The sequence below is a fragment of the Trichosurus vulpecula genome, chromosome 6 (genome assembly GCF_011100635.1).
Source record: "Trichosurus vulpecula isolate mTriVul1 chromosome 6, mTriVul1.pri, whole genome shotgun sequence".
Classification (NCBI taxonomy): domain Eukaryota; kingdom Metazoa; phylum Chordata; class Mammalia; order Diprotodontia; family Phalangeridae; genus Trichosurus; species Trichosurus vulpecula.
In genome coordinates this window covers 217,569,127-217,589,074 of record NC_050578.1, presented here as the reverse complement: position 1 = coordinate 217,589,074, position 19,948 = coordinate 217,569,127, and the positions used below count along the sequence as shown (strand labels likewise).

Sequence of the window (19,948 nt, the reverse complement as noted above, 5' to 3'; positions counted from 1 at the left end):
AATGAGGATAATAACAGCCCCTGCCTCCCGGAGTTGTGAGCTCAAAACGAGATGGTATTTGTAAAGTACTTTGCAAACCTTAAAGCAGTTTGTTCAACTCAGATGCCACCCTTTCTGTGAATATTTCTTTATCCTACCAACTGAAAATGACCTATCCTTCCTCAGATTTCTTATAAATGTGCCACTCGTCACATTTTACCTTCTCTTACAGTTATTTGTGTATTTGTTTTATCTCATTATTAGAGTATAATGTCCCTGCAGCTAGGAACTGTGTTTCATTTGGGGGGGCGGGGCGCGGGGTTGGGCAGTGTTGTAGCAGAAAAAGTATTATACTCAGTAAACAAGAAGTGTTGTACTTGCAAAACAAATCCTCGAGTGAGCATGTGATCTTAGTTAAGTCTCTCAACCTCATTAAATTCAATTTCCCAGTTTGTAAAATGGAGACATTCAAACTTGCACTACTTGATTTTCAGAGTTCATAAATTGTAAAGTGCTTAATGCAGAGAATATTGAGAACATTTTTCTCATCTTTTTATGGCATTAGCAGCAGTGGTCCTGGGACAGGCAAATCATCATTCTATGATATTTAATATTCTTTGAACTATTGCATAGGTAGATAAATTAACTGAATTTTGTAATTAAATAAAAGTATTGGGGTGCAGGGTTGCTTTCTGTAATCTCATCGAAGACATCTTTGGCACAATTGCAATAGCAGACATAGTATGTGTGCCTTGTTCTTATTCCTTCTGCTGGTAAAAAGGTTTTTTGTTTCTCCTATCTTGTGAATTATGAGCACTTGGTATAATAACACTTGTTAAAGACACTGTTCTTAAATTTTTATGGATCAGTGTTATATCAGGGAAATTGTAGACAGCAGTTCTGTCATAATGGTCTAGTTTCAGTACAGTTAACTTGTTGAATCCTCAAGAATATTTTGTGGTCTCTTTCTGTATGAATATTTTCGTACTGTTGGTTTCTGAAAGATTGTGAACTTCTGTTGTTTACTTCTGGCTGTTGGGTCATCTCTTGCTAGGTATTCATTTTACAGGTGTTAAATTTTTGCAGCCTGTGGTGTGATAGTGGTAGTTTCTGCTGTTTCTTTGCATAATCTGTAGCTTAAATCTTTAAGTTTAAGCCATTTATAAATTCTTGTGGTTATGACCTGATCCTCAGTGACCATTATAAACTCTTTGGTTTTATATACAAATCCACATGACAGTAGTTTTTTTGGATGCTTCTTAGCCAATGTATTGTTGGTTGAGTTCATATGGATGTCATTTTTTGATTTCACTCTCTGAGTTTCACATTTTCATTAAATCCAATAGTGTGTACCTGTTAGTGTTGTTTTATTGGAACGTGATATCTCCCTATTCCAGAAGTTTTTCTCTAAGTTTTAAACAGTTTATCCTGTGCTCTGGTAATGTCTCTTAATTCTGCTCTTTTTTTGATTAGTTAGTATTAATCTTTTCATAGCTTCATTACGGTGATAGGACACATTTCATTAATATTTCATGACTTTTATTTGGCTACTTTTCAGATCTGTTATGGACTAGTTCATAGTTCCAAAAGTGTATATGTCAAGACTAGTATTATATAGGTATAAATTACTTTAAATGTGATCTTCCCACACTTTAATTTCAGGGTGCCAATTGGTCTTGACATACACAGGCAGAACTTTCTGTTTGATAGCTTTGTGATGGATGTGCTTTGAGTGGAAGAGCCCAAGGTATTTGTAAGTTTGCCTTTTCCATTGTTTCATGCTTAAGCCTTCAGTATTGCCTCATTCTTTGCCAACAATATTGAGGCTATTCTCTCAAACTCAATCTTCTCCCTCCTCCTCCTCCTCCTTCTCCTCCTCCTCTCACAGCTCTTCAATGCACAACTCTCCTTACTTCCCCACTTTTTCCTCTTTTACTCCAGTTTCTGGGTGATCAGCCCTTCTTTGTGTAACCTCATTTCCAACCTGTCCTATCTTTTTCACACTGAGTTCTTCCAACTGCCACCCTCTATCTTGATGACTGGTTTCTTCCCTGCTGCCTTCATAGGTACTCAATTGTTTATAAAAAACAAAATCCTTAATAGGTACCATCAACAGATAATCCCTCAGTAGATGCTAAGACTCTCTCTGCTTGTTGTTGTCCTCTAGCTCTCCTCCCTTACCATACTCCACACTTAGTACTTGCTCTACTTCACTCTCTCATAAACCCTCTGCAATCTGGGTTCTGATCTTATCATTCAGTTGAAATTCTCTCACCAAAGTTACCAGTGAGGTCTTAATTGGCCTCTTCTCTGTCCTTTTCCTTCTGGACAGCTCTGCAGCAGTTGACACCATTGAGCAGCCCTTTGTCCTGGCTACTGTTTCTCCTCTGGTTTTCATAATACTATTTTGTCTCCTGTTGGTCTTCCTCCTTATCTCACTGTTTCATTTCATTCTACTTTGCTGGGTCATCCCACTAACTGGGTGTAGGTAGCTCAGCTCTGTCCTAGATCATCTCCCTTTTCTCTCCTCCTCATCTATATTTATTGACAAGGTAGAGAAAGAACAGAATTACAAAACACCAGGGGTACCCTTCCCCCTCTGCCACCTTAGTCTCTGGGCATAGTGGGCTTAGAATTGAAGCAATTGCTACAAAACATTCCCCTCACATAGCTCACTTCCTAGCGCAGCCTAACCACTGCATGAGATCCTCCCTTTAGGCAACTCAGCTCCTGGGTTCATTCACTGCCATGTTGGGTCACGCAGGTCACTCCTTGGGGGACACACTGGCCAAATCTGCTATGGATTCCACTTCCCGGATCCCTGGTGGCTCTTTCGAAGCTTAAAAAGCCATGGCCCAGGAAAGAATAGACAATGGGCACTGCAGCAGCAGCAGCAGCAGCACTACTTAGCCAGTACAGCCTGGCTGGGCAGATGAAGCCTGTCTCCCACACAGAGGCTTACACCATTTCTTCTTCCTTCCTTACGCTGACTGCCGTCTTCTTTTTTTCTTTGCTATCCCATTTGATGATATAATCAATACCCAGACTCAGTGATCATTTCTTGATACGCAGATCTCTATTCAGCCTTAATCTCTCTCCTGAATGACAGTTCCACATCACTGTCTGCCTATTGGACGTATATGATAGACATCTTAACTCAGCATGTTCAGAACTGAACTTATTTTCTTTCTCTCCAGTCTTCCCCTTCCTCCTGACTTTCCTGTTACTGCCCCAGGTAACCATCTTTCTAGTCACACAAGTTCACATCCTCAGCTTCTTCCTTTCACTTGGGCAGCCGTTGGTACAGTAGATAACACTGCTGGTGGAGTCAGAAAGACCTGAGTTCAAATCCTGCTTCAGAGTCTTACTAGCTGTGTGACCCTAGGCAAATCAGTTCATCTCTGCCTCAGTTTCCTCAAATCTAAAATGGGGATAGTAATAGCACTTACTTCATACTGTTGTGAGGATTGAATGAGACAATATTTGTGAAGTGCTTAGTTACAGTGTGCCTGGCACGTAGTAGGCACTACATAAATGCTTAGTGCTTTCCTCTTCCCTTCCTCAGCCCTCACTGTTGCTCACTGCACATCTACACTTTTGTAAAATGTTATTTCTCCTAGACATCCCCTTTCCTTCACTCACATGACTACCTTTTTTTTCAGTCCCTTATCACCTTTCATCTGGACTTTTTTCATACCCTGCTGACCCATCTCCATATCTTGGGTTTCTCCTCACTAAATCCCTCCTTTACTTACTTGCCAAGGTGATTTTTCAAAGGTATAAGCCTGACATTCTGTCCCTGCTCAATGAACTCTAGTGGCTTACTGTTAGGGTCAAATATAAAGTCCTCTGGTATTTAAAACCCTTCCCAGCCTTCATCCCCCTTCATACATTCTACAGTCCACTCAAACTGACCCTCATCTTTCCCATCCCTGTGCTTTTTTACTGGCCATCCATCATGCCTGGAATTCATTCCCTCCTTCCTTCTCCCTTGTAGAATTGTTAGTTTTGGGAGACTTTCTCCCCACCCCAAAAAAAAACTCAGTTCAAATGCCACCTTCTACATGGAATCTTTCCTTTCCAGGTTTCTCTGAGAGCATCCTTCTCATCATTTCTTATAATACAATAGTATTCCATCATAATCACACACCACAACTTGTTCAGCCAATCCCTAATTGATGGGCATCTCAGCTTCTGATTCTTTACCTGCAGAAAAGAGCTACTATCAGTATTTTTGTACACATAGGTCTTTTTCCTTTTTGTTTTTTACCTCTTTTGGGATACAGACCTAGTAGTGGTATTGCTAGGTCAAAGGGTATGCATGGTTTCATGGGTTCTTTCCTTAATACTGCTCTTCCCCCAGCTGCCTGTTGTTCCTCTCCCCAAACTACCTTGCATTTATTTGTACATTTTCTGTATATACAAAGGGTATTGCAGAGGAGGAGATGGATAGATAGTATCATGGAAACAATGAACATGAACTTGGACATACTTTGTGCTGTGGTCCATGGGGTCACAAAGGGTCAAGACACAGCTGAACATATATACATGCATACGTATATGTATATTTTCATGTTCTTTCCTCCGATAGACGGCCTCTTAAAGACAAGGACATTTTTTTTTTCATTTTGTCATTATCAGCAATTAGCACAGTATCTGGCAAATAATAAATTGTTTATTGATTTAAGAATTTTGTATTTATGAAATATAAAGCCCAAATGGCATTTTGGTATCATCATATATCATCAATCTCATCACAAGATGCAGATGCCATTTAATGTACTATTCAGTATAACTTGATGTCATTATTGTATATCAAGTGATAAATAAAATGTTTTAGAATGCTTCCTTTAACTTGGAAGGCGTGCTTAGTTCTGTTGAGAAGGGATGGTAATGGGTTTAAGGCTAGGAAGAACCATAAGGAACTTAACCCACCTTCCTGAAAGAGTCCATATTTTCCAACATTTGTTTTTGACATTATCTTGTTGGCACTGAAAACCAAAAGGCCGATGCTGATTGTCTGGGATTTCATCATATCAGTGCTCTGTGCTGTGACTGAGCATAGCTAGAATACGGTGGGGCAGGATTCTAGTGTGTGGGGTACTCCGTGAAGCCTGAGGGAAAGGGCCCAGTATCCTGCTAGGTTAGTTCTATCCACCATCAAGCAGTAGAGGAATGTGAGGGAAAAAATTCCCAAGTATCTCAGGTGGATGAAAACTTAGCTAAAAACCTTGAACAGAAGCAGATAAATGAGTAGGGAAGATTAGGAACTGGAGAGGGTGGCTGGGCCCTCCAGCCATCTGGGAATAAATATTTTAAGATAAAGGAAAAAGAATCAACACCTGAAGAGAAGAGGAAGAGAACCTTATAAATTCCCCAACGAGCATGGAAAGAGTAGGATGTTCCTGAATGGTTTAAAATAGAAATGAGAGTTGTGAAAGCACATCCCCCTTAACCGGCATTCTCCTGCTTTGCTGTTGTGTCCCCTCCCAAACTCTGCCTCCAGGGACATGTATGTTGGGGGTTGGGCTTTGAGAGGGGTTCTAATTTAGCAGTGGCAGCAGTGTCAATCTCAGCAGTGGTGTCAGCACCTCGGTTAGTTATTTTTACTAATGATTTGTTTTGGAATTGAACACAGCTGAAGAATATTTTGTATTGTTTTATAATAAGAGTAACATAGACCTACAAGAATAGTGCTAGAATGACTAAAGCCCAGAATGATACGGGTCTGGAGAAAAATGCTAAGGATAACAATACGCTTTTTAAACTTAGGATCAGAGCAACTAAAAAGTTAAAAGAAGGAGAAAGACTTGTTATTAAAGAGATGGTATAAAGTTAATAGATGAACAAAAGAAAGCCAGATGATTCAAGATAGAAAAAGCATTGGTCTGGGAGTCAGGAGTCAGTGAATTCAATTGAAGAAGCCTTTAATAAATGTCTATACTATAGATTCTAGCAATGTGCTAGAAATACAAGGGCTGAAACAAAAATAGATTTGGGAGAAGAGATAAAGCAATAACAAATACATATAATACAAATAGAGTCTTCGAGTGCATAAAAGAGTTATAAACAAAGTGCTCTAAGAGATCAAAGGATGGATGCATTATCATAAGGGAGTAGGGATCAAAATATGAATAAGCATAGCCACTGGAGGCCTCAGTAGCTGAAGAACAAGATCATTACAAATCAGGAGCAGAAAGGCTTGGTGGAGGCATATAGTGGAAAGAGAGTACTGTGCTAGTATTCTGGAGACCTGGGTTTCAGCCTTCTCTCTGCCATTAGCTAGCTGTATGAGCTCTCTGGGCCTTAGTATTCTCGTTGGAGGGGGAGTTGGCTGGAAGCAGGGAGACCAGATTTAGTATGTTAGAATGGTTACAGACCTGGACTAGGTTGGTGGTGGCTTATAGTAGACAGAAAGGGATGAATCGTGTAAGAAGCTATGGAAGTTGATGAACAACACTTGGTACCTGGTTAGTGGTCAGAGATGACCTGGAAGTTTTAAACCTGGAAAACTGAGAGGATAGTGGAAATCATCGATAGGAGTGTGGAAGTTAGGAGGAGAGGATGAGTTTAGGGGAGAGGGGGGCATGATCGGGAGTTTGACATGTTAGCAGCTGGACATCTAGTTGATGTCCAACAGGCAGTTGAAGGTTTGGGACTGGAGTTTAAGAGACTATATCTATATTTATAGATTGATAGTCATGTGGGTAGAAGTGATAATTGAATACCGCTGATGTTTTTTCCTCCCTTTTTGAGTACTCTTGGAGTGCTTTGCTTCCTTCTTTTGCCTCATACTCATCTGTCTTATTTCATTTCCTTCATTCCACCTGTTTTCTTCCTCGACGTATACAATGTAAACTCCTTTGGGACAGGGACTGTTTTGATTTTGAATTAAATTCATCTTGGATCTTACATAGTGAAAAGCTTTACTTCCGTAAAAGAACAGTTTTTTGGCAAGCTAAAATTCGTTTAGAGGATCTCAACCATGATAATGGATAGTTTGGAAGCCAGGTGTAAAGTTTAGTTGTGGGGAACCTGGAGATGAAGGAGAAAAGACTAGGTTGAGCTTTAAGAATTGTCCTAAAATATTTGAAGGGTATTACGTGAAAGATTATACAAATTACAGGGAAGATTTTGTCTGTGTGCAGAAAAGCTTTCTAAAAATTCAGTATTGGAACCTTAGACAATCAATCATCTGTCTATAGTTTTAGACTGGATTCCTGCTTTGGGTTGGAGGGTTGGGTAGGACTACTTGAAATCTAAGATTCCTTCCTAGTTCTCAGATTCCATGATTCAGTCAAAAGAGTTTTTTGAGCACCTACTCAGAACTTTGTAAAGTCTGTCGATCAAAAGGATTATGGGCTATTATTGAGAGGAATTGAGTTATAGGTCATGGTTTGGCATTCAACACTAAATGATTATCTGTCCAGAAAATGCATTTAAAAGGGGAAGAGCCAAATTGCTATTGATTATTATCAACAGCAATTTCCAGTTCTTTGGTGGTGACTAGTATCATTTTTTCTAGTGTTCAAATGTCAGCTTCTGCATAAGGCAGACACAGTTTTAGTGCTCTACATTTAGTAAGCCTTCAGCCAGCCTTTTGTCCTTTCTATGCAGGCAGGGTTATGGTGCCATCTTCTGGCTATATAGATAGTCTTCTGGCTGTCTTTTCTGAAAGGCTTAGATTTCCAGGCCTCTTGTTACAGTATATTCCTACATCCTAGAATAATTGCCCTTCTTCCTCCGGAGATAAGTTAAGCTTTTTTCTTTTTTCTTCACAGTCCTCACATGTCAGAGATAGGCCTGCAGTTCTGGTATAGGTGAGACATTCTCTAGGTCCCATTTTTCTGAATTTGCTAGCTATTTTTTCTTTGCCTTTTTTCTGTTCCATTTTTGGGGGTACTTAAAAACAAAATTTTTCATTAAGCTCTGTGAATCCCCTATTTTCTGTCTTTTTTTGCATGTTAAGTTAGAATCCAGATCAGAATCATAAAATTGAAAAAAAAAAAGCAACAAACCTCAGAGGTCATGTAGTCACACTGATACTAACTATATTCCCTGTACATCTTCTCCAAAAAAATATGATCATTCAGCCTTCGTTCGAAGACTTTCATTGAAAGAGTCTTCTCTGCCTCCTGAGTAACTATTTTGGACAGTTCATAATTACTAGTGAGCTTTCCCTTAAATTCAGCTGAGATTGATCTCATTACAACTTCTAGAGTGTTCTTGTTTCTGCCCGCGGGAAGCAAGCAAAGGAATCTTAATTGTTCTTCCGTACTTCACTCTCTCCTCTAAGTCTGTTCTCCATACGAAACATTCTTAGTTCCTCTATCCAGTCTTTATAGGATGTGGTTTAAATATTCTTCATCATTCTAGTCTCTCCTGGGTTCATTCCAGCTTTTCAGTCTTTTTCGAAATGTAGGATTGAATGCAGCATTCCAGATGTGTCCAGACCAGGGCAGAGCACCTGGTGGGACTGTAATTGCTTTCATTCTGGATGCTAGGTATCCATTAATGCAATTTCCTTCACTAACGTTCTATTTCACTGCCCCTTCATGGTGTGCACATGACCTTCCATCTATGGTTATATGAGAGTAATGTAGGCCTTTCCACGTAGGGAAGGGTCTGAGTATAAGCCTTGTGATGGATTGTCTGTCTGTTGTCCAAAGACCAACCAGCGAAGCTTATTGCCAGATGGTTAATCCCTGAATGATGGATTTTTAAAGAAGCCGTTACATGTTGCATAGAAAGAAATAAGCCCATAGATGGAATCACTGATCCTTGAGGTATTCTAAGTAAGATCTAGTGAGCTTTGGGGCTACCACATTATACCAATTCCTTTTCCTATTAACTATAGTCCAATCAAATATTTCTCATTCTGTATTGATACAGTTGATATCTTTTTTGACTCAGCCCATCATTCCAGGTTGTTGAGCTCTTTTGGGATTCTGATTCTGTGATCCAACATGTGTCTATTTCTTCCAGCTTGTTATTGTCCACAAATTTGATAAGTATTCTACCTTTGCCTCCATCTAAATCATTAAAATAAATGTTGAACCAATCAGAGAACACAATGACCCTCCACTAAAGATGGCCTTCCAGTTTGACATTGATCTAAATCATTCTACTTTGGGTCTAGTTGTACAAAATGATCTATCATCCCATCTATATCTTTCCATCTTATCTGTAGTGATGATGTGTGAAATTCTTGCCAAAAATCATCCTGAAATTCTAGAGTTATCTTCAGCCTTCCTTTGAACTTACCAGTGTGCTAACACTGTCAAATGAGGAAATGAGATTATTCTGGTATTACCTCTTTTTGATGAACCTAGCATAGTGCCTGGCACAGAGTAGGCACTCAATTAATATTTCTTGACTGATTGAATACCACTTCACTTTCTAAATGCTAATAAACTAATACTTTAATAGTCTGTTCTTGCATTTTTTTTTGACAAATCAAACTCAAGCTTATTGACCTATTATCTGAAGAATCTACTTATTGCTTTTAAAAAATCAGGACATCTTTTACTCACAGTTTTATGGTAATCATATATGCAGATTCTTTTAGGACTTTGGGATGTAATTCATCTGACCTTGTGCTAACTTGAGCATAGCTTGGTGGTGGCATTATTGTTGTTTAAACCATCTCTCTAATACATTTCCTGTTAACTCTTTTTGTTTTGTCCTTCTCAGGTCAAAATTCATTCTTCTTGGTACAGGGGAGAAGAAGCAAACTCAAAGTTGATTACTTCTGCCTTTTTAAGTCACCCTTTATCATCCTCCCCCAAGCAAGAATGCCTTTTCTGATCTTTTGTCTCTCAACATAGCTACAAAAGGGGGCCCTTTTTTGTTGTCCTTAACATTGTTGGATGTATTATCTTATTCTGGGTTTGGGATTCCTGATATTCTTTCTTTTTCTTTTTCATGTAAGTCCAGGTTTTTCTGAAATCTGCCTGCTCATCATTTCTTTTAGCACAATAATATTCCATTACATTCATATAGTGCAACTTGTTCAGCTATTCCCCAATTGATGGGCATCCCCTCAATTTCCAATTCTTCATCTATATAAAAAGAGCTTCTATAAATATTTTTGTATATGTGGGTTATTTTCCATTTTTTTTTAGGATCTCTTTGGGATATAGACCTAGTAGGATTTTTACTAACCTTTAACCAAAATTTAGCATTTCCTTCAATTATGAGTGTATGCAACAAGAGGTCCATAATCTTTACCAGACTGCCAAGTTCCAAAATAGCTTAAGAACACTTACATTTTACAATGACACTACTTTCATGAAAACAGTTGATAGGTACTGTACATGATATAAATAATATTGTAAAAAAAATGGAATAGATTCATTTTAGCAGAAAAGAAAAAAAATGCTGTTGATGTGGGAGTTAGTCCTTTAATCAATTTTCTGTATAGTCAGACCATTGATTTGTCATAGCTAAGATCAGAATTAATAAAAACTAAAAAGAATAATGATTAAAGACATGGCATATAATCAAAATAACTCAATCCTGAACTATTTAAAAAAATTGACAATCGAAAATAGGTAATGAACAATGACCATGACATTGATGCCAATTATAATTTTATGTGGAAGTTTAATCAGTATAATTTCTATAACAAGAATACCAGAATAACCCAAAAAACATCCCAAACAGAGAGAGATAGCTACCAAAGGCAACAGGGAAGAAATTTGCTGCCAAAATATAAATTATGAGAACCTTAGAGAAGAAGTGGCCATGCCATATTAGAATCTATTAAAAGTGAGGAGAGAAAAGCTATAATCTGACACATACACTAGATTTTAGTGGAGAAAACTTGAAAGCAAGTGGAAAAACAATAGAGGAGGGGATCCTATGGCCTAAAATTCTGTAGGCTACCAGTTTTAGAATTTATACTAAATTTTACTATTTATGTAAAATCTTATTAAGAAAGATGATGGACAGTTTTGAATAATATCATCTCACAGAGTAGTGGAGAGTAAAACCCATTTTAAAGAAAGCATAGCAAGACATTCTATCCAAGCGCAATTGTCTTAAAGGTATTTAAGGACAAAAATGGAAAGGCAACAAACAAGAAAAATGGAAAAGTTTTATAGGAATTATTATAGTGGACCTTTTTCCATAAAGGCCAATGGAACCCACTGTACTTGGACCCTAACTTTACAGTTCCAGAAGAGAGACAGAAATGTGATTAAAGTGGGAGCAAAGCAGCTAGAATGAACTAAATGGAAATAAAGGAGATCTGTGCTGGAAATTGCATGGTTGTAAGGGCATTGAGAAGTCAATATACAAAGTATTTGAAGCAAAGGAAGTTTCCATACGGGTGGGAAAATGTCAATACCAAAAATGGCAAGTGAGAGAACATTGATAACCACTTACATATATATCTACTCTCTCATCCATCCACAATCTTTAAAAATTATCTGTATATGAATTGAGAGAACCAGGCTCTTTCAAGTGATATTCAACAGCTAAACCATGTTGTTCAGTTATTTCAGTCGTGTGTGACTCTTCGTGACCCCATTTCGGGTTTTCTTTGCCACAATACTGGAGTGATTTGCCATTTCCTTCTCCAGCTCTTTTTACAGATGAAGAAACTAAGGTAGACAGGGTTAAGTGACTTGCCCAGGGTCACACAGCTAGTATCTCAGGGTGGATTTGAACTCAGATCTTCCTGACTCTGAGTTTGGCACCCTATCCATTATACCTAGCGGACAAGATCATATACACATATACATACATATATATATATATTTTTTTCTTTACCATTTTATAATTGACTGAAAGATATAGACATTATTACATTCTACTATGTTTGTTGTTTGCTGATTATGGGAAAAAAATTGATTATAAGATGCTGTCTTTTAGGCTTTTTTCCCCAACTCGCTGTCTCCTATCTGTATATCAAAATCATTCAAGATTTCTTGAGAGAAATAAAACAAACAACTGTATTCAGTGATCCTCTTATTATAAACATTAAGCCAAGTAGTTGAGATATGCAGACTTGCCAGCGGTGTTTGAATACAGGATATTCAGCACAAAGCTCAAGTTGAAGAGGGAATCCTTGTAGATGGTGGGGTCCCTCCAAAGATAATGCTGTTTGCACATGATACTGTGCTGTTTGTGTCAAGCCCCAGGACATTGTCGAACCTCTGGGAAGAGATCTTTAGTTGTCCAGAGGTGTTTGATCAGAGAAGTGGATGAAGAATCTTTATTGCCTAGATTATAACATGTATTTAGACAACTTGTTGAGCTTGCCCATCATTGTATATATGTGATAGACAGTAGGTGAACAATGAGTGGGACCCAGAGATGAGAAGAAGAGAATAAATTAAATTGCTTTCAGGAAATTGTAGAGTTCCTTTAATGACCCTCAGCTTTCCATGAAAGCAAGGCCCCTCTTAATAGCAACATTCTCCTGTTGTTGCGATTATAGCAAAGCTTGGAATACTGCAGTCTTTGAAGAATAAAAAATGATTATCACACAGATGGTAATAGAAAGTTAGCTAGGTAGGTGTGAGCAGGCTGTAGCATATAGCAAGAAACTTTGAAGAAGAGGAGTAAAATATGTCATTGAATATGGACTGGATAAAGAGGACATGGGATGATAGTCATATTGCTCAACTGGTATCCAGTGATGTCAGGAGTAATTGAGAAAAGCTTCTAGCTTGTTGCATGAACCCTCTTTATTAAACTTAAGAGAAGCCATGGACAGGAGTCATACAGGATGGACTTTCACAGATTGGTTGCAATCTGCATCATTTGAGGGGACTTACAAATTAATGAAATCATAGCTCCGTTTAAGTATGTAAGCATTTGGGAGGTTCATTTTTGTTTTTGTTTCTGTAATTTCATCCCTGCATTTATCTTATCCCATCCTTCTCAGGCTGACTTAGGTTATAGAATTTTAGGCCACAGGATATTCTCTATTGTTTTTTGATTTCTTTGAATGTTGTTTCCTAAAAGCTAGATTATGGCTAGCTTTTTTTCTTCCTATTTTATGCAAACACCAATTTCCTGGTAACAAGATCCTTCCCCGATTTTTGCCTTGTGGAAATAAACAGTGTCTCCTCACATAAATATTGGCAGCTAGGTAGTGCAGTGGATAGAGTGCAAATGACCTTGAACCTATGTACAAATTTAACATGTAAAATAACCAAATGAGAAAAGAAGCACAAACCTAGAACTGAATGAAATGAACATCCTTAAAGAATTTTCCAGATGGCAGGGAACAGTCAGCTTAATGTCAACTGCCCTCTCGTGGCCAAAAATTATTATTGTTGTAAGAATTGAAATCTTTAGTATTTCAGGATCAGGAATCTTTGGGACAGCCTCTAGAGTCTCTGGCTAGGCAGGATCTTGGTAGGAAATCTAGACTCTCTTCCTACTTATCAAGAGTGCATGTAAACAAACCTAGAAAGCTGTGGGTTTATTTTATGAAGACTTTTAAAAGATTCACAGTTTTCCTCAATGAGCTATTCTAGTGTTTAACAGTGATATTATGAAATTTTTCCATAAATCCCCTATGCTGTTGGTTTATATTCCCTTTGACAGTAGTTAAGCTTCTGCGGTAATGTATTTTCGTCTCGCCTAAACGGTGTGAAGTCCAGAATTGAAATTGAGATTGTTGTGTAATTTCAGACTTGATAGTTTGAAAAGGAGCTCAGTTCTCAACCCCACTCCTTATCCAGATTGTGTATCTGCAAGTTGTTCACCTTCTGCCTGAAAACCTCCAGTGACAGGGATCTTGTCCTCACATGAGGCAGCTTGCACTACTTTTAGATAGCTCTAATTGTTGGGAAATTTTTTCTCTATATTGAGCTATTACCTGTCTCTCTAGACCTCATTCTTCTCTCTGGAGCCAAGTGGAAGAAGCCTAATTCAGGTAGGGATGACATGTTGTCAATGTTGAAGAACAGGACAGGAGGCTGGAGTTTAGGAGGGAGGTCATAAGTGGAGATGAACATTTGGGAAGTATCTGTAAAGAGATGGAGTGGAAGCCTTCAAACTCTCCAGGTCTCTTGACTCCCAGGCTTTGCCACTACATGACATTTTTACAGGGGGAAAAAATCCTCTTAATACATAGTTTTTAGACATTATGTAAGATGAATTTAGGGAGGAAAAACCACGTAGCAGTAGCAGTGTACGGAAAGCTTTCTGCTTCAGAAACTTTGGCGCTGCTGAAAGAAAGTGGATTTGACTTAAGAAGCTCACTGAGAAGCTTTGATACTCTCTCATAGTGTGAGCATGGATTAAAAAAAAAATTAAAAACTTCATTTTTCTGAGCCTTGGTTTTTTGTTTTGTTTTGTTTTTTATAAAATGGTGTCGTGGTTAGAGATTTGTCCTCAAAACAGTTGGTTGTGTTACCCTGAACAAGTCATTCTCAATACTCTAAACTAGTGGTATCGAACTCAAATAGGAATGGATAACCTATAAATTAGCTTTACCTGTGTGGTATTTTTATTTATCTTATTAAATATGTCCCAGTTCATTAAAGCATAGATCTGATCATGTCTCCCCCTACTCAGTAAATTCTTGTGGCTCCCCATTGCCCCTAGGCCCTCTGTTTTTAATGCCCATTACAATCTGACCCCTTCTTTCTTTTCCAGTCTTCTTATACTTTATTCCGCTCCCAAGGACTCCGTGGTGTGGTGTCACGGACCTCCTTGTCCAAGACATTCCATCCCCTGAGTTATCTGTACCTTTTCACTGGCTCTCCCCCAGGCCCAAAATACCATCTCTTCTGCCCTTTGCCTCCTGGCTTCCTTTAAGACTCAGCTCAAATCCTGCCTTCTGTAAGAGGCCTTCCCTTTGAGACTACTTATGATTTGCCCTGGATGTTATTTGTCCATCGTTGTTTGCACGTTGTCTCCCTCCCAATGAGGGTAGAGACCTCATTTTTTAGCTTTCTTTTTATCCCCAGCTCTTAGCATAGTACCTAGCATATAGTAAACACATAAAAGCTTGGTGATGGTGATGGTGATGGTGATGATGATAAAGGTAGCATTTTTCTTAATAGTCTGGTAGGTTAATAAGGAGTTTTGCTTCTGGTCAGCACAGTACAAAATGGACTAACTTGAGTCATGTAATTCTAAAAATGGAGAACTTGTAGGAAGCTTGAATCAGAAATGATTTTAAAATGGGCGGTACTCAGTGAGATAAGAAAAATTTACAGTATAATGGCCTTCTAAAGCTTTGGATGGTCATTGTCTCTCCATGGATCTATCTGCTGGAATAAAACTTTGCTAGTTTTCGTCTTTTCTGAAGGCAGGGTTTCTTAGTGTCACATGAAACTGTGGAAAGAACATTGGATTTCGACCCAGCAGAGCTGAGTTTCTGTCCTGACATTACCGCTTACTCTCTGGGTGACCTTGGGCAGTTCATTTAATTTCTCCTGGGCCTCGTTTTCTTAATTTCTAAAAATTAGGGGGTTGGACTGGGTGATAGCCAAGGGCTCGTCCTGCTGTAAAATTCTGTGGCCCCGGTGACTGCCTGGCTATACAGTGATTTAATTTTTGGTTAACATTGAAAGATGGTGCTTTTTGCTGCAGTAATACTAGGAATGTTGTATTACAGGGGCCTCATACATTAAGTACTTGATAAATTATTTGTTGCATTGAATTGTCTTTTACTAAGATCACTGTAGTCAACCTTAAGAGATTATCTAGATTACCCTGGCATTTTATAGACAGGGAATGGGTCCCTCCCAGCCCTCCCTTTCCATCCTTTTGCCTTTGCTCTCTGGCGTTCTTCCTTCCCTCTCCTTTCTTGTCTCTTACTCTTCTCCCTGCTTTGTGTTTCTTTCCTCCCTGTTTTTTTGTTTGTTTGTTTGTTTTTGAGGCAGCTTGTCTTACTGAAGATCACACAGGTATTAAGGAACTGAGCCAAAATTTAAACGTGGCTTTAGACTCTAATGCTAATTAGAAAAATAATTGCAAAAACAATTTCTATGTTTTCAAATTTTAATTCCCAACCTACATTATAACTTAAGCCTTTCGATTTGTGGTCTTAAATTTCTAAAAAAGTAGCCAAACTTCCAGTTGAAAAATAGTCAAGGAGAGGATTCTGGGAAGATGGTGGAGTAGGCCAGAAAATTCCAAGCTCTCCAGAGTTCTACCACAAACGGGAAAAAATAATACCTGAATGTAGAGTGGCAAAAATAAACAAGAGTTGGGGCAGAACAGTGGTCCTCCTGGGACAACAGAAGAATGTCCAAAGAAAGATCCTAGAACAGTGGTTTGGCCCAAGTGAATATAAACATCTCCAGACTAACTCCACTGAAACAGTCAGTGGTGAGTCCTGGGGGCAGCTGGGCTGGGAAGTAGTCTCCACCTGAGCCACAGAAATTTTCACATCCTAGACAGTGTGGGGAGTCAGGTATCTGAGTGGGGGAAGATTGAGGGAGCCTCTGCTGACAAGGGATGCCAGGCCTAGTTATGCTGCTGAGACTTGGTCTTGGGCAAGAAGGAACCAGCACATGCCCAATGAGTGCAGAAGCAGTGGGACAGGGGTGCTGCTGGCTGCGGCCACTTACAGGAAAGCTGAGTTTTGTCTCCATTTCCAGGCCAGAGGGGAGAACTGAAGGTCATTACAACTGGAGGGTTCTCAGGGAGCAAGACCATTTCCAGCATAGTGTGCCAGAGGCTCAGAGAGGGGAAGGAAAGCAGAGGTTGGGCCCATGACAAAGCTCAAAAAATAACAGCGGGAAAGACCTGAGGCCGGAAGCACCACCCCCACACCCCAGGACTGGAGGTGATTATAATTACAAGCTGCTGAAAACATTTTTAAAAAATGAGTAGACAAAGGAGAAAGACCCTAACCATACTTAGTTACTATGGGGATCAAAAAGACCAGGGTTCATCCTCAGAGGATACTGAAGCAAAAAAAAAAGTCTCTCCTACTCCAAAGAATAATATCAAATGGTCACATGCCCAAAATGAACTCAAAAAAGACTCAGAAATCAAATAAGAGAGATTGAAGAGAAAAAAAAATTTTAAAGAAAGAACAAGAAGATTATAAAAACAAAGTCAACCAGCTGGAAAAGGAGATCCAGAATCTTGAGGAAGAAAATGACTCCTTGAATGGGCAAAGGGAAGCTAGTGAAGTTATAAGAAGGCCAAGAAATAATAAAATATAAATAATGAAAAAATACAAGAGAATATGAAACATCTTATAAGAAAGACAACTGATCTGGAGAACAGATCAAGAAGAGAAAACGTAAGAATAATTGGACTACCTGAAAGCTATGATCAAAAAAAGAATCTCGATACATTGATACTTGAAATAATTAAAGAAAATTGCCTTGAAGTGTTAGAACAAGAGGGGAAAGTAGAAATAGAAAAAAAATCCACCAATCACACCCTGAAAAAGATCCTACGAAGATAACCTACAAGATAGCCAAATTCCGAAACCCCTAGGTTTGAGGAGAAAATAGTATGAATAACAAGAAAAAAAATTCATATATGGCAGCGCCACAATTAGAATCACACAAGACTCAGCAGTGGCTACACTAAAAGACTGTAGGTCTTGGAACATTATGTATGGAAAAGCAAAAGAACTAGAGTTATGGCCAAAGATACCCAGCAAAGTTAAGTATAATCCTGAATGAAAAAAAAAATGGACATTCAATGAATTGACAGACCTTCAGGAATTTATTGCAAAAAGACCAGAATTTAATAGACAATAGATCCAAGAGAAATGTAAGGTAAACATTGTAGATGAATTGCAAGGGACTCAAGGATAAACTGTTTACTATTTACATGGAAATGTAAACCATATGTCTAAGAGTATCATTAGTAATTGGGTAGTTCTGAAGAAAGGCTGAGGTAGAGCAGAATATGATGTGATTCTGAAAAGCAAAATGATTTAGGAAAAGGTAAAAAGAGTAATTATCTCATACAGAGGAAGTGTGAGAAGAAGAGCTAATACAGAGAAATTAGATGGGGAAGGAGGACGGGTAGTTCTGGAACCCTACTGTCATGGGGAATGGGTTAAAGAGGGAATAATACACATATCTAGAAGAGTATAAAAGTCAGAAAGAAGAGGGTAAAGAGATAGGGAGGGGGACAGAATAGGGGAGGGGGAGAGAATAGGATAAGGGGGGTATAGAAGGATGTATAGATTAATGGGAGTGAGATAAAGAGGGAACAACGTATATTTAGAAGGGTATAAAAATCTTGTAAATTCAGAAAGAAATGAGACGGTAAGGGGATAGGGTGGAAGGAGAGGGTACAGGAGGGATTCTTGGGGAGGGTGTTAAGGAATAGGAGGGCAGGGTAGTGGGTAAAAGTGAACCAGAGGAATGAGGATACTGAAGAAAATAGGAAGGAGGAAAATATACAGTAAGTAATTATAGTTTAGAATGTGAATGGAATGAATTGGCCTATAAAAGAAACCGATACCAGATTAAATTTTTGAATTCAACAAAATGTTGCTTTCAGGAAATGCTATAAAAATGAGAGATACACACAAACATAAAATAAAGGCAGGAGTAGAATATTATATTAAAAAGCAGGGGTAGTAATCATGATCTCAGACAAAGTTAAAGCTAAAATCATATTTAATTAAAAGAGAAAAATAGGGAAACTACACTAAGCATCAGCCGTATTAATCGGTAGTTTTAGACAATAAAAATAACTAGACAGTAAAAAAAATGAGCGTATACCTGCCAAAACAGACACAGGAACTATATTAATATAAACACAAAACACCTTTTATACAAAGTTAGTTCTAAATAATTGATGTAATATTTATTGAGCATGGTTAGGTAAAGCTAATATAATTTTTAACATGACAGTTTTACCTAATGAATCTATTTATGTAATGCCACCCCAATTAAATTACTAAAAAATTATCTGAGTCAGAAAAAATAATAACAGCGTTCATTTGGAAGAGCAGAGGGTCAGGAACTTCAAGGAAAATGGGGGGAAAAGATGTGAAGGAGCTAGATTCAGTAGTATCAGACCTTAAACCATACTGTAAGATAAGAGTAGTGTTGAAGTATAACATGAATAATTACGATTATTTTAAATTAAAAATTTCCTGTATAAATAAAACCTATGTAGCCAAAGCAGAGGGAATGTAGAAAATTGGGGGGAAAACTCTCATAGACAATCTCCAAGATAAAATTGGGTCAGAATATTGTTGCAGTGTAGGAAATGATGAGTTGGTAGATATAGAAAAATATGGAAAGACTTGGAAGATGCTATCCCCTCGTCAGAGAGACAGATAACAGGTGGAAATAAGCATGATACTGTTTTACATACATGTGTTTGAGTGTATATGCGCATATATGTCTATGTTTATGGATATGTAAGTGTATACATATGTATGTGCATACATGCACATATACATGCATACACGCATACATGCATGCATGCATACATACACACACACCTGTGTTTAATTGTAGCCTTGTGGCGGGGTGGGGGGGCAGGAAGGGGAAAAAATAAAATGAAAAGTGCACAACAGAGGACAAGAAAACATACAAGGAAGCAAAGAAAAGATGGACAGCTTTGAAAATAAAGTGTAGTATTCATTATAGGTTTTCTTGAAATGGAAATTTATTGTTCTATATTGAGTCCTCTCATGTTCTGCTGTGTACATGGTGATTTTTTTTCTTATTTTGTATTTAAGTTTAAAAATAAATTTAAAAACTTAAAGAAGAAAGAAAAATAGTCAAGTGGTTAAATTACTCAACAATCAAGCACTTACCAATACCCTTTCTAAATCCCAGACTCCTTCTGTTCCTCACTGCCGAGAAACTGAGATCAGAGGTTTTGAGAGTCGAAAGGGATCTTAGTGGTAATTGAATCATCATAAAATGTTGTAACAGTGTGACATAATCAGGAAACAGATTCACATACTGGCAATAACCTTAGGTCTGTGACCATGGATGCATGTCATGTTCTCTGAAAAATACTTGTCAGTCAATAAATATTTAAATGCCTACTATGTGCC

The 19,948-nt window shown here is 38.2% G+C and overlaps 1 protein-coding gene across 2 annotated transcripts in view; it reads left to right on the top strand.

The window, feature by feature from the left end:
- Positions 1-19,948, top strand: part of PCGF3 (polycomb group ring finger 3) — a 112,373-nt gene that overhangs the window by 52,185 nt on the left and 40,240 nt on the right. The gene's annotated exons all lie outside the window — the stretch shown is intronic.